This window comes from Pteronotus mesoamericanus, unplaced genomic scaffold (assembly GCF_021234165.1).
Source record: "Pteronotus mesoamericanus isolate MK-2021 breed Mesoamerican mustached bat unplaced genomic scaffold, CSHL_Meso_final scaffold_85, whole genome shotgun sequence".
In the NCBI taxonomy this organism is placed as follows: domain Eukaryota; kingdom Metazoa; phylum Chordata; class Mammalia; order Chiroptera; family Mormoopidae; genus Pteronotus; species Pteronotus mesoamericanus.
In genome coordinates this window covers 66,756,607-66,770,596 of record NW_026555329.1, presented here as the reverse complement: position 1 = coordinate 66,770,596, position 13,990 = coordinate 66,756,607, and the positions used below count along the sequence as shown (strand labels likewise).

At 47.3% G+C, this 13,990-nt stretch overlaps 1 protein-coding gene across 1 annotated transcript in view; it reads left to right on the top strand.

The window, feature by feature from the left end:
* The window catches only part of COPG2 (COPI coat complex subunit gamma 2), a 131,677-nt gene that overhangs the window by 115,162 nt on the left and 2,525 nt on the right, over positions 1–13,990 (top strand). The gene's annotated exons all lie outside the window — the stretch shown is intronic.

Below are 13,990 nucleotides of genomic sequence, written 5' to 3'. Positions count from 1 at the left end.
CCATCACTGAGGCCCGTTTCCCTGCTTCTCCTGAGGTCCCATGTCGTCAAATGCCTGCCTCGTGGCTTCTTAGCTTTGCACCGCTCTGCTCTTCTGCTACCATCTACGTCAGGACAGCACATGCCACCTCTCTCGGCCCCTGAGACTGTCAACGTCCCCAGACTGGGAGCTCTTCAGGCCACCATCCCCTTGTCCACTGTTCCTCATCAACCTTGAGTCCCTCGTGCCTTGCTGAGTTTCCCTTCCCTGTTCTGTGCCACCTGGCCATCTCTTTTCCTTTCGACCGCCTGAACCAACTCTGATCCAGGGGACCTTCTTCTCATGGCTGCGGAGGTCCCACTGTCTCCCTCCATCCACCAGAGAGGAGAATAGACCTGGCTTACCCCTTCTTGGCTTCTCTCCTCCTCTTGTTCAAGAAACCCTCTGATTTCATCTTGAATGTCTTATCCTACTTCCCCTACCACCTGCCCATCATGCGATGGATTCACTGATCTTCCCCTTGACCTGTGCTCCTTACTTGACTTCCACTCATGTACTCCCTCTGCTGCCAGCTTGTCACAAATGCCTTATACTGACTCTGTCTGCTCTCCCCATTCACCAGTAAGGTCTAAGGTCCTTACCCTTTGGGCCCACCATTATGAGATGGTGGTGGCTTACCTGGGCTTCTCTGAGACCTCTCCTCGCCTCACCCAGCCCTGCCCTGACAGGGCTACTTATCCCCAACACTTTCTAGGGGACACTTCTCTACACCTCATCCTCCTTGGGCCTCGTCCCACCTCCCCCGCCCCCCGCATTCCTCATCTGTCTGTCTCACTCTGCCATCCTCACCCCGCGTGGGCTTCAGCTCGCTGCTGTCCCGCTCAGAGGAGTCAAGTTCCTGGATCCCCCACCTCTACACCTGTCTTTGGGCTCTTTTCTGTCACTCCTGGTGCCAGGCGCTTGCGTCCTGCCCTAGATGCAAGGTGCCATCACCTGCCCTTTCTCACTGCTTGTCCCATTGAAACACGTCCCCTCTACTCACTGTCCCAGAGATTGAGACAGCTCACCTGATCACTGCCTCCTGTCCTGGGTTCCTAATCCTTCCTACTTTGCCTCTTCACTACAAACACAGGAACTGCCGTACCTGTGCCCTGTGACATTCCTATCGCTACACTCTGTGTATCTAATGGCTGCATTCGACAGTTCCCTGTGTGCTCCTTTTCGGATCCTGCACCGTTTTCCCACCCCCGTTCAGGCACCTTTGCCTTGACCCTCTGTACCCTCACCTACCAACTGCTGCTCAGCCCCTGGACCTGGACAGTGGCTGCCCGCCGGGCCCACAGACGTCACCCCTGTAACCACTCATGTTTGCGTTCAGACCCCTTGCTGCTCACTCTTCTGACACAGCTCTTGGCACGTCTCTTCCTCTGATTCCCTACCTTTTCCTGATCACTTCAGGCCGCCCTCTGCCCCCGCGCCTGCTAGCCGTGGCCGACACCATGGTGCTTCGTCTGCACCTGCACCGAGCCCTGGGCCCTGCCGCCCACCCCTCCTTCTCTCCATCCTCACCTACCCGTCATCTCCCTCCCAGGTGCTCCGCCTCTGTGTTGTCTCCCGTCCCGGCTGCGCCTTCCGTCTGCGCGTACAACTTGTCAGCTGCTCTCTGCTCACACGTGCACAGACCCGGCTTCCCCCCTTCATCACTCCGTCTCCCTCAGCCCCCGCCTCAGGGGTGCTCAGCTCCAGCTCCAGCTCCTGCCCTCGGTCCTCTGCCCCTGACTCACTGAAGCTGAACCCATCCTCCCTCCTCCTTTGCTCGCCGTCTGCCTGGTCCGGGTCCTCCGCCCCCATGTCTGACAGTCCTGACTCTGACGCCTCCACCTGCCCCGACCCGGGCCCACCTGCCCGCGCCCCCCTCTCCGCCCAGCCGCCTGTCCGCTCTCCCCTTCCACCCGGTGATTCCCACCCGGGGATGCATGGCCCCCAAGGCGGCCTATCAGCAACATCTTTCGGGTGTGTTTTTGTGTTTTGTTTTTTGAGTTTTTTTGGTTTTGTTGTTTTGAGCAGAGCCCTGCTCCCCCTCAGATGGTGTGATAGGCCCCCCTGGGGTCCATGCCCGCCCACCCGCGGGTGAAATTCACCCCCCCCCCCCCGGGAAGAATCACCGCAGTGGAAACTCCGTCTGACCCCGAGTGGACACTTTTCCTTCGTGCGCTACCCTTCTATCTGCTGCCCTTGACACTTCATCCTGAAGGATCCCAGCGTTGGTGCCACCCTGACACTGTCCCGGCACTGTCCCCTTGGAACCACTATATTCCCTTCTGTGTTTTCTTTCATACCTAAAATGGCCCTGTCTACTTTTCAGTTACACTTTTCTTTTTCTCAGTTCTGTCCCCCTTGTCAAGATTCATTATTCTTGAGTATGACCTTTATGATTTACTTCACTTTTTATTTCATGCCTCATTCATTCCAGTGTTTAATTTTTCTTGTTTTCACAAAGTGTTTAGTGTTTACTTTCTCTGAGAGGACTTTGGAGATCTACTCACTGAAGCGCTCATTCTTTGATATTTAATATTTTCTGGACGCACTCTAACCCTTTCCTCTATCGCTTGTGCCTCTCATCCACTCTCAGTGCAAGTTTCTTTTCATTTCTTTCTCTTCTAGATCTTGTTGAAATTTTGAACCGTCCTGGAACTAAGCTATAGAAAGAAACATGTATTCCTAACCCCTTATTCTTAGCCTGAATTCCTTCTCTTTCCCATTGAATATTTTCTCTTCTTTCATTAATACTTCATGGTTTTTAGGTTTACATACTGGGACAATTTGGCAAGATTCTCTGTCCACCCGCCCCAGCTTACCTGCTCTGCGGCTCGCCCTGTCATGCTTTAGCTTTGCTGCACACTAAGTTTTTAATTGTCTCTCTATATAGTATAATTCATGCAAAGTACTCCTCCTTTTTTCCTCTTTTATTTCCACTGTTATCAAGGCCACTTTGTCTCATTTTTCTTTCCTTCTCAGGGACTCCTTTTGTGCTATCTGTGACTCCAGTTTTACGTACCCATTCTGTGCCACCCTTTCTCTTCTCTACCGTATTTCAGCCTCCTGCCTCACCCCGCCCCATTCCGTAATTGGTTCAGTACCTTCTTTCTGAAAAAGTTAGAAAGTCCTTTCTAGTTACGGATGTGCACTTTTCAATTCCACTCTATGGTATCTTTTCCCTCATGTCAACTGAATTCCTTTTGATCTATTTCTTAACTTTTTCACCCGCTTTGTTTGGAACTGGATTAAATGTATAAGTCAATCTGTCTTTTCCACTTTGCCCTTTTCTCTGCTCCAGGGCCTCGAGTTGTCCCCCGACCTGTCTCCATCTGACTTGACTTTCTTCAATACCTTGGCCCCGTCTTCAATCCTATATCATTCCCTTGATTTATGAACTACTTCTGTCATCCTCATATTTCTAGGTGTCCTTTTTATGAAGCCAGTTTACCCTGTACTTACTCTAGTTACTCTGAAATGAATATCTAGTCCACACAGCGCCCTTTTTACTTACTTCCTATCATCTGTATTCCTCCTTGCTCCATTAGATATAATGATAGCACCAAACCTTGTCTTTCAATGTCATTCTTCATATGACCTTTCCCATCTAAAGGTAAGTTTTGCTTTTCCACCCATTTTTCCCCCCTCTTCTCTCTTTGATTAACCATCCAAATACTGAGTGTGTATTGTTCTCAAAAGCTAACTAATTCCTTCCTCTTCGGGCCCTCTGTTCTGTTCTACATCCATTACTCAATCCAGTTCTGTATTTCTTCCTTCCTACATATTTTGCTGAATTGCTATCATTTTCTATGTATTCTGTGGTAGGATCCCTGCAACTTGCCTTTTTTATGTCCACGGCATGGAACCCCCGTCTCTAACCTTTCTGTTGACTGCTCTTTTTTGTAAATGTGCTTTTCTGGATACTGTCCCTCTTAAGTCTCATTTTTAGGTACCATTTTATCTGGCCCTTTTGTTCCTTCAAGAACTGCCTTACCACACAGTTCTTTTATTGACTCAACTGCTTTATACGTAGGCGCAATTAACATTATCCTTTGTTTATAGTGTGCCCAATAACAGTTTTTGTTAGTAAATGCTTATATTGCAATAGCTTGAATTTGAAAAAGCCCTCAACCATCTCCTTTTAAATAATCCAACATATTTTTTCAATCATCACAAGAATACTATGATAAAAACGTTTACGTATTTTGTATAATATAAACTATTTTGAAGGACAACTACATAATTATTTAACATATAATTCATTCATTAGTGTACATGTTTGTATGCATTACCAAATGATCCCATACTATAAGACTGCAATTGCATTCTCCTTTTAAACTGCAAGAAATATGGTTCGTTTTTCAAGATAAATAAATGCATACACATTTTTTAAATGAAATATAGAAATAAGAAACTTTGTCAAAACATTTACTTACCGATTGGTGAATTGCTTGAGTTGTTCCACGCATATCGTAGGGAAGAGGATAGATAGAGTGCCCAACACATTTAAAAACCTTGAGCCTAGGAAGTAAGCCTATCGGAAGAAGAGCTATGATGGCAGCAAACATAGGCCATCCCATGCAGTTTCGTGTGCAAACTTAAACTTTTTGCTAGCGTAAGAATGCTAACTCAGTGTACCAAGTTTCCCAAGCATGTGGTGATATATGGATACAGACTTTTCATGCTAACGAGCATTTTGATAATGTGAGTGGCTCGCGGGGGGATGCCTTCATCCTCATTCTGGTCTTGGTAATATTTGCTAGTTGGCTCCCTGCAGATTGCGACGCTGGTATAATTCATTCATCCCCTCCCCAACCAGCATCTTCTCTCCCCTGCCCTTTCCTATATTTTTTAATACAAATCTGTTCAGTTGTTTCTCTCACCTTTAGCCAGTTCTAATATGATTCCTTAAATTCTGCCAATTAAACTTCACACTTACAGGCAAGTCTTCCATGACTCCTTTTGAATATTTGCTGCCAGATCTTAAACATTCTACATCTCTTTTACTCACTGACTCTGTATCTCAATGAATACAGGATTATTCCCTTAAAGTTTACCTCTTAGTGATTCTCAACCACTCGTCAATCAGAAAAGTATCCGAACAATACCTTCTAAAAGGTCACTGGTGCTGTGTTTAGTTTCCACCAATGGCTTCCTATCAGAGTTTACCTTAATCCATCTCCTGCCAAGCCTTCCTCGCCAGCAACCACTTGAGTCATACAACTCAGACCAGCCTGCCAGTTCTCGGCCAGGCCCTGCATCCTCTCCCCTCCTCCACGCCGTCCTGAGCTCTCACAGCTGTGCTTCTTTCCTTCACACCTGTCTTGTTGCCACACCACCTCCTCAAAACTGCTCTCTAATGCCTACGGTGCCCCTCTACTTACTTACCATCGTCTCTATTTTTTTATTCTGTCATGATCTTTGGCCTTAGTGTGAAGCGATGGCCATTGCTCCCATCCATGTGACTATTCAAATACTGTCTTTCCATCGCAAGCAACTTGCGCATGGCTCTTCTGTCCCCTTTTTCCCTTTGCTGAAGACTCCCTACGTTTGCTCCAACAGTCCTCCTTTCAGCTCTATCTTTCCAGCGAATCTAATAATTTCTCCTGGTTGTGTACACTTTGTTTAGCACTCAGTCCAGTGGTCATCGGTGTTCCTTATTTGCTACACTCTGAGTCTGTTTCCACCCGCCACTGAGGCTGGACTTTCCTGGGCTTCCTGCTCTGACCCATTTAAAGTTCATCACGTTTAGTCTCTCTCTCCTGTCTCTGACTGACTACAGCGACTGTTTCAAATCTTTTCCAACAAAGCTTTCTGGGCAGCAACACATCATATTCCAGTTCTTATTCAGCTGCACGCTCACCTCTCTCCTCAGCTGTTTGATATCTGGCTTAGCATACAACTCTTCGGTGCATTTCCAACCCTGGTATCTTAGTGTTCCTCACCACAGCCCTTTATAGTGCCCTTCCTTGTTTAACATTTTGCAAAACTCTGTACTCTACTCCCTCTCCTTAATTAGATTTCAGCCTTAATGTTTCTCTACTTTTTCCTTCCCTTTTTAAATGCATGTCTCAATAGCTTCTCTCTCATATTTTAATTCCTGAACAAACTTAACACCATTTTTTACAAGTTCTTCCTGATTTCATGTGATTATTTGCTGTCGTAAATACTGACATCTCTATTTCCAGCTTCCCTCTCTAATCATAGTAAGAGTTATATTATTTTTCTCTCGAGGTATATGTACTCTAGAGTTACACTCCCTTAATGATACTCACCCGCTTCTTACCAAATACAGAGCATCATGTTGCCAAAAAAAACTACCCACAGGCTCTCTCGTTGGTCGAGCCAGTGCCGTTGAGGTTGCTATCAGTGGCTTTTCATCAAGATTTGTATTGATGCCCCCCAAACTGTTCTTGTCAACCAAGCCCTGTAATTAAATTTTTCCATCCCACAAAATTCATAGTCACTACCCTACCTCTTTATATCTTAGGATTTTTAAAGAAATAAAATATTGCACATATAATTGAGACTTCCTGTGTACCACTTCAAAATCATATACCGTTCTCCCTTCCAAAAGAAAATCACTATATAATTTGATACTAATCCTCATATGTTTTATAATTTTAATAAATATATTATCCATTAATAATATGTATATAAATTCTTTAAAGACTGCTTCATCATCAAGACGTGCGCAGTGCGCCTCCTGCCTGCGCGCAGCCCTGTGCTGCGCCCGCACAGCGTGCCCTGCCCGCCCGCCGCGGCCTTTCACACCGGGCTCTTCAGCCCGCTGGCCTCTTCGAGATCTCACGGCGCTCTCCATTTTGGGTGTGTCTGACCCACGTCTTAACTCCCTTTTGCCAGTCTGACAACTGAGAACCTGTTCTAATTCATGCAATGCTCCCGTTACTTAGATTAAAGCTCCTCTCTTCTTTCTTATTCCGTTACGTCTGCCATGTCTTCACTATCCGTTTCAGCTACTGTCACGATATCACAGCAGTGGCTAGAGAATTTCTCTCTGAGATTTACTTCTCTCATGACTCCCAGGCATTCCTCAAGAAATACAGATGATCTCCACAGGCAAACCACTTGCCCATGTTCCTGAGGTTCTTTAAGATTGTGAGTAATGTCTTTTTAGGAGAATTTGTCTTCCTTAAACTTTTCTGTTCATTAAAAATTTTACCCACAGCATTAGTAGCCAGCCTGCTCTCTGATTCCCATTGCTGTCTACGTCCTAGAAACTGTCAGACACACTGCTCATTGCCATGGGGCCTCCTCACCCAGTCTGACCCACTTCAAGGTCGCCGTCCCAGGTCTCTCATCATACAGCTGAGCTGCTTTGTTACCAACTGTTTACTCTTGCGTCTTCTCTAACCGCTGCAATGGTCCTTACTCAGCTCACAGGCTCTCCCCTCCTCCTCCCACCGTACGCTTGGTCTAAGTGGGGCCATAACCTCCCCCCGTCAGTATCTGCCATTCTTAAAATCATCCCTTTATTATCTGCAGGAATCTCTACTTTGCTCTTTTTGTTCTTCCTTTCCCCGTAGAGAAATATGCTGCCTCATCTTCTGTGTCTCTCCTCTCAGCCACCGCCTACACATCAGTGTTACAGGTTTCAACTGTCTCTTCTGAAGAGCTACTCCCCTCATGCTGGGCGCTCACCGCTCAACCCACTGCCCTCTCCCCTTGTGTCTGACATTCACCGCCTCTGTGTGAACTCTCAGTGCAGCCTAAACTTCCCTAGGATCCTGCCCCGGGCCTGCATTTTATGTTTCTGACCTTTCGCTGTGAGGACCACACCTATTATTTCCAGTACGTTCCCAGCAAAGCATCCCGGACAGCAAAACCTCAGGCTCCAGTTTTTACTTTGCTACATTTTTACCCTACTTCTTCCCTTGCTAATACATGAGTCTGACAAATTTCCACCTGCTTTTTCCTAACGCTCCCCTTTAGCCCTCTTTACTGCCCTAACATATTGTTAGCTTTCTATACCACATGTCCTGCACAGTGGCCTAATTCACACATCCCCTCTCCTTCGCTTCCAACCTCCATGTGTTGCGCTCTCCTTCTTTGCTGATCATTCATACAAGTTTCGCCAGCTGCTTCTCTCATCTTCTTCAAATCCTAATGTTTCCTTAATTTCTAAGTGTATCTTTAACGGCCCTCTTGTAGGACACGGTTCTTTCCAATTTTCCTTTGGAGATTTTGCCCATATTTCTCAACCCTTCACAGTGAGGAATGCACACTCTTTGAGGTTTCCTCCCTTCCTGACCCTCTCTTTCTCCCTCACTCAGAAACGAGTTTCTCCTCATTAGACCAGCCCTTACCTGAGATAGCTTCCAACCTGGCAGTCCTCCCTGTCCACCACGATCCTGGGACAAGCCCAGTGCCCTACCCTTCCAGTCAGTATCACTGACATTTTCCATGTCAGTACTAAATGATGCTTCCTCAGCTGGCAGCAGTTTTACCTTTGCTGTTTTACTCCTGTTTTGCCATATAGAAACGCTGCCTTATATTCAGCATCCCCCCCTCCTTCAGGAACTACGTAGGCGCACGTCATTCCCATAGATTCAGTAGTCTCTTCCGGATACATGGACACCGCATATTCAGCACGCGCTGTCCGGACTGTGTGGGCTGGATTATGGGTCCATCCCTGCAGCTTCCCTCTACCCTCCCTCTCCAGCAGCGTCCTAACAGTTCTCCTTCCTAACCTCAGTTCTCATTTACGCCCCCGCCCCCCGCCGCCCTTCCTCTGTAATCTAAGTTCACATAAAATCACTCTCCTGAAGTCCCTCCTCCCCCACGCCCCAGTACCCCGCGCTCTAGCCCTCTTTCACGCCCCTGCCATGGGCCACACTACTCTCCGGCAGGTGCCCCTCCCTCACTCACTGCATATGGCCCCTTTCCATTCTTAAGTCTCCATTTTCTCCTTTTCTACTACCCTTTTTTTAAAAAAAATTTAAGTAGAATCGGTAAAAAATATTATATTAGTTATATCCTTCCTTGGATAGAGGATAGGTCCTCTATCCAAGGCTCCTCAGTGACTTCTCTCTTTCTCAGCTCATCCTAGTATCCGTGGCAAAGCTAACAGTCATGCTCCTCTGAGCTCTAACCTCTTCTCTCCTGCCTTTTCACCCAAGGGGGTAGGGCCCTCTCCCTCCAGTCAGTATCTGCCACTCTTCAAATGACCTTTCCACCTGGGGGCAACTGTCATGTCGCTCCCCATTCCCTTTCCCCTTATTACCTATCTTGTCCTAAAGAAACACGCTACCTTATCTTTTAGGTGCCATGTGTGTTTCTTTCTAATGGCCTCAGTCTCCTGCCGAACAGCACTCCCTGGCCAGGTTCTCTGCCCAGTAACTGCCTCTCACTTCAGAAAAATCGTCACAGTACAGATTAAATTCTACGAGTAACTGTAATGTGGCATTTGCACGATAATCATTTGTAGCTCCCTTTGGTGGTTTGCCCTCCCCCATCTGAATCACATACATACAATTTCATCTACCACCCGGACACGGAAATAACAGGTGATTTCCACGTTTTACACTTGAGTGGGGTTCAGAGCGTGATCTCCAGCCACGCGTCTCCCACATCAGTCTTCCGTGCCACAGGCAGACTACTCAGAGATCTGTCCTGGTGTCTTTAAGGTTAGTGCCCTGATTTTATATCAGGGCTCATTTTAATCCATCTCCTGATCCTCCCAATGAAAACTTCCTGTTATTTTTCAGGCCTCAGTTGCCTCCCATTGTATACAGTACTGCTCTCCCAAGCCTGGCATTAAGACCCAACATTTGACCAAGAGACTCCCCAGAAGGTCTTTCAGGGTTGCCTATCCTGGGAAATTCTATTCCTCATCTTAACTGCCCATTCCAGTCCACCTGCTCTCAACACCTTTCATGTAGTACCCACTTTACACAGTTTCCAGTCTCTCTTATTCAGTCCTGATCTTTGGTATAAGTACGGTACCACGGCCTCCCTGTCAGTACCTGCCAGTGTTCACAGTAAACCAGCTCTCCTTCAGACTCCCCCACTCTTCTCCTTGCCTGACCCCACAGAAACTCCTGTACCTAGTCGCTCGTGTTTTCAGCCACCATCTTTGTATCATTTCTTATGGATTCAGGAGTCTTTTCTTTCACGTCTCCTCCCCCCTCTTCGAAATCCATGTGCTCTCCCAGTTCAGTCCAGACCTTCACGGGCTCCTGCCACTGGCCGTGACTGAAACCCATCCCATTTAGACTCTAGAGCCTCTCACTCTGTCGGTCACAGTTGTGGTCTCAAGGAAGGTTTCCCACATGGCAGTCCTTCAAACACCAATTCTTATTTAGCCACTTCCTCGTCACAGTCTCTCTCCTTTGGCTGTCGTCTGGCTTAGCTCACATCTCCCCAGTTAACCGCGACTCTGCCACTCGCGGTGTTCGCATCCCGGCCCTGTCCAGTGCCCTTCCCTACTCACGCCTTACGTTCTGCGCCCCAGCTTCAACCCTCTCTCTTCCCTCCATTCTCAGATCCCAGCCTCTGTCATGCTCTCTCCTCCTCCATGATGTGCTCATACTAGCCTCTCTAGGGAATAGCTTTACTTTCAGCCAACCCTCCCGTGGCAGGACAGCCTCTAAGAGCAGCCAGCCTTAGTGACACACTATACAATAAACTGCAATATCCCAACTGTCCGTCCGCATCACCTCACTTACCCCCTCGCTGCAGGAGGAGTGGACGCACATAACCCTCACCCCCTCCCTGTCTAACTCAGTCATCTGCTCTGGACAAACTGCCTGTCCACGCCCTCTAAGTCAGGCAAGCCTAGTTTCTCTAGGTTGCCAGCGGTAGCTCTTCATCAGCATTCATGTTTCCTTACAAACTTTCCTGTCACCCAAGTCCTTTGATTAACAATTGCCTTCCAAATGGTGCTTCAAGAGCTAGTCTACTATTGCCTCCGATTCTTGCCCCTGCTCCTCACTCTTTCCTTATACTTCTCCTTACAATATGATCTTTACAGCCAGAAGGTGACTAATTAGACCTATTTTTCACTCTGGCAGGGTCCCCCATTCTAGATCTTTATTCCACACCCGCGCTGCCTGCTGGCCCTCCGCTCCACAGCACCTCCTTTTCTTGGCCTCCAGTCTCCCGTCTTGCTTAGTGCTCGTGACTTTTGGCCCAGGAATGCTCTTATCCTTCTGGCTGATGTCCGTCATTCCTTAATGACCCCTTTCCATCAGAGGTCAGCTTTAATCGTGCTGTTCCGTACCTCTCCGTTCCCCCCGTATCTGTCCTAGAGAAAGACCTTATCTCCAACGTCCCCCCGTCCTATATACAGCGCGCCCGTGGGTCCGGCCTCCTGCCTGGTAGGCACAGACTCCTCATTTCTCGCCCTCACTGCTCAACTCACTTTCATCCTCCTTGGTTCCTTCACGCAGGACTGCACGCATTTCCTTCTTAGGTTAGTGCAGACCTGCGTGGGTTACTGCAGATAGCCTCTTCGGCATCTGTCCCTTTCGCCCTGTCTCTCATGTAGCCGCATTGACCGCATCCTGCTCTTCAATTACTGTTCCAGCAAAGCGTTCTGGAACCTCCTCGTAACCCCGTTTCGTATCTAGTCCTAGTCTCCCGTCCATCGGTGGAGACCTGGCAACTCCCTGCCCAATCTTCCCCTCTGCCGTTCGCCATACCGCATGTTCCTCACACCAGCCTCGTTCCCGTATCTGTCTCCTTACATCGCCTCCAGCGTCCATCTCCTCTCTAACCCTGTGCTCTTGTCACACAAGTCTCCCCAGCAGTCACCTCGCAATGTAGTCAGTCCTCACAAGACAAGCCTCCTCTCTGAGGACAGTTTCAATGTAGACCTTCAGCGCAGCCTTCTCTTACTCCCTTCCGTCACTTGCCTGCCTTTGTTCACGAAGCTCTCATGCTTACATTATGGCAAGGGATTCCGTATTCTTCTCCTGCCGTGGAAAGGCCCCTCGCACCCCTTCCCCTCCGCACCCCATGTCAGCCATCCTTTCTAGCAATATTGACAGGGTGCTTCCCTGGTTTCTACTGTATTCGCCTTCAATTCCCTGTAACCTCACATTGTTTCAACCACACCGTTTCCTTAAAAACTTGCCACTGAAGTTTTGGGAACATAATCTCTACTAATACCATTCCTATTTGCTTCCTTATTCAGTGTCTCTTTATCACTTACTTAGCCATACGGAATCATTAGTCTTTACTTACACAAAAAAATCCAACCAGTTTGCCCAGGCTGTGATCTGCCATTGTTCCTGTTTGTCTGCTTGTTCCCCTTCCTCAATTGCCAACAGGGTTCCCAGGGTTCCTATAATCTTTCATTGCTAATGTCTGTCCTGCCTCTCCATTCTTACTTGGTCATGACCTTTGTCCCTACCATAATCCCATATCTGTCCTTTCATTGTTTTAAATGCCTCAGCCAACCCATTCCAGGTCTGTGTTAACTTCCACTTTTTTCTTTTCTTCGTCCCTCTTCCTCTGGCAGAAAACCCTAGCTGAATTTAACCATGAACATTCTTCCATCAACCCCTACGGCATTAAAAGAGCATCTGTAGTCTTGAAAGGCACTCTTTCTATACGGGTCAACCCACTATCATCACGTTTTCAACACGCTCTATTAAAGTCGTTTGTTCTCTGAACTCAAACCTGTTTGTCACAGGACTCCCACCGGTGACCCTCATCGCCTCTAACATTTCAGTCTCTTGTCTGCCTTGGCTCACCAGAGCCCGTTGGGAAACATGTAGTCTCCTCCATTTGAAATGCAAGGTATTTCAAATTTGTTCCTTAGCAAAATCTCTTCTCAGCACCTATCCATTAGCATATCTCTTACTATTTCCAGCTACCCGTGGCCTTTCTGGCCTCTTTCCTTTAGCTCATGCACCTTCCTCCGCTCACCAAAGCTCTTTCATATCTTTGGAGATGCAATTAAACTGTTACATCCTTTCAAATGTTTTATGATGTTCCCAGGCTGTTAATCCTGCACTCCCACACAGCCTGCTATTAAAAGTTGTATTAAAGCGCCTATGGCATTGTGATATCATAGGTATATGAGTAGATCTTTCTCACACACACATACTCTTTATTTAACTCCTAGACAATTAGCTATTAGAGAAAAAGATCATGTCCCAGTCATCTTTTTAGCTAAGAGTCTGGTACATTAGTTTACACCTTTACATATAATGTTAACATGTACTGACATTTACTACATGTTTGGAGGGAGTAAGTTTAAAGTTAAAACTGAGCAGATGAAAAGTCTCACTTAACCATATGGTCACATACAGCCTTTACATCAGAGTCTGTTCTTCCCTGTTCTGGCCTATGCCCCAGATCATCTTTGAACTCCCCAATTTCTAATATTTGTGTGCCTTTTCCAGACCATGGGTTACACCCTTTACTTCACACACAGGTCATAGATCCCCTCTTTCAGAAAGTTCAGAAAATCCTGTCTTCATGAAGTTCACTTTCCCAAAATGGGCCCCTACCTCCATTTCTTACTACTTCCAACCAGTCATCTCAAAACATATAACCACCCACTTGCTTTTCCATGTACGACCTAAGCGTTACCGGTCCTAGCACCTCCTCACTGACCTCGCGGTAGGCTGGAAGTAGGCATAGAGCAAATTCATTCTGGTGATCTGCGGACCCACTGTTGGCCCACAGTCTAAAGGTAGTATTATCTTTTGATATTTAGACTCTGTTGTGCTTAGTGTTAATGATCTGTGTGCTTTTTTACCATCCATACTTCTTGCTTTGTTAGCTCCTAAAATAGCGGTCCTTACATTTTTCCCCAGGCAGCCCCCTTCCACAGGCATGGCAAGAAGCTCCCCAAAGCATCTCCCCTGCTGCTTCCTTTACACCAGCGCAAAAGCAGAGTTTTGCCAGCATCGTCTTTTCTGTACTATTCTAACCCGCAGTGGGGGGTGATTCTAAAGTGACCCTTTGTGAGACTGCCTCTTGACCAGCTCACAGGCTGCTC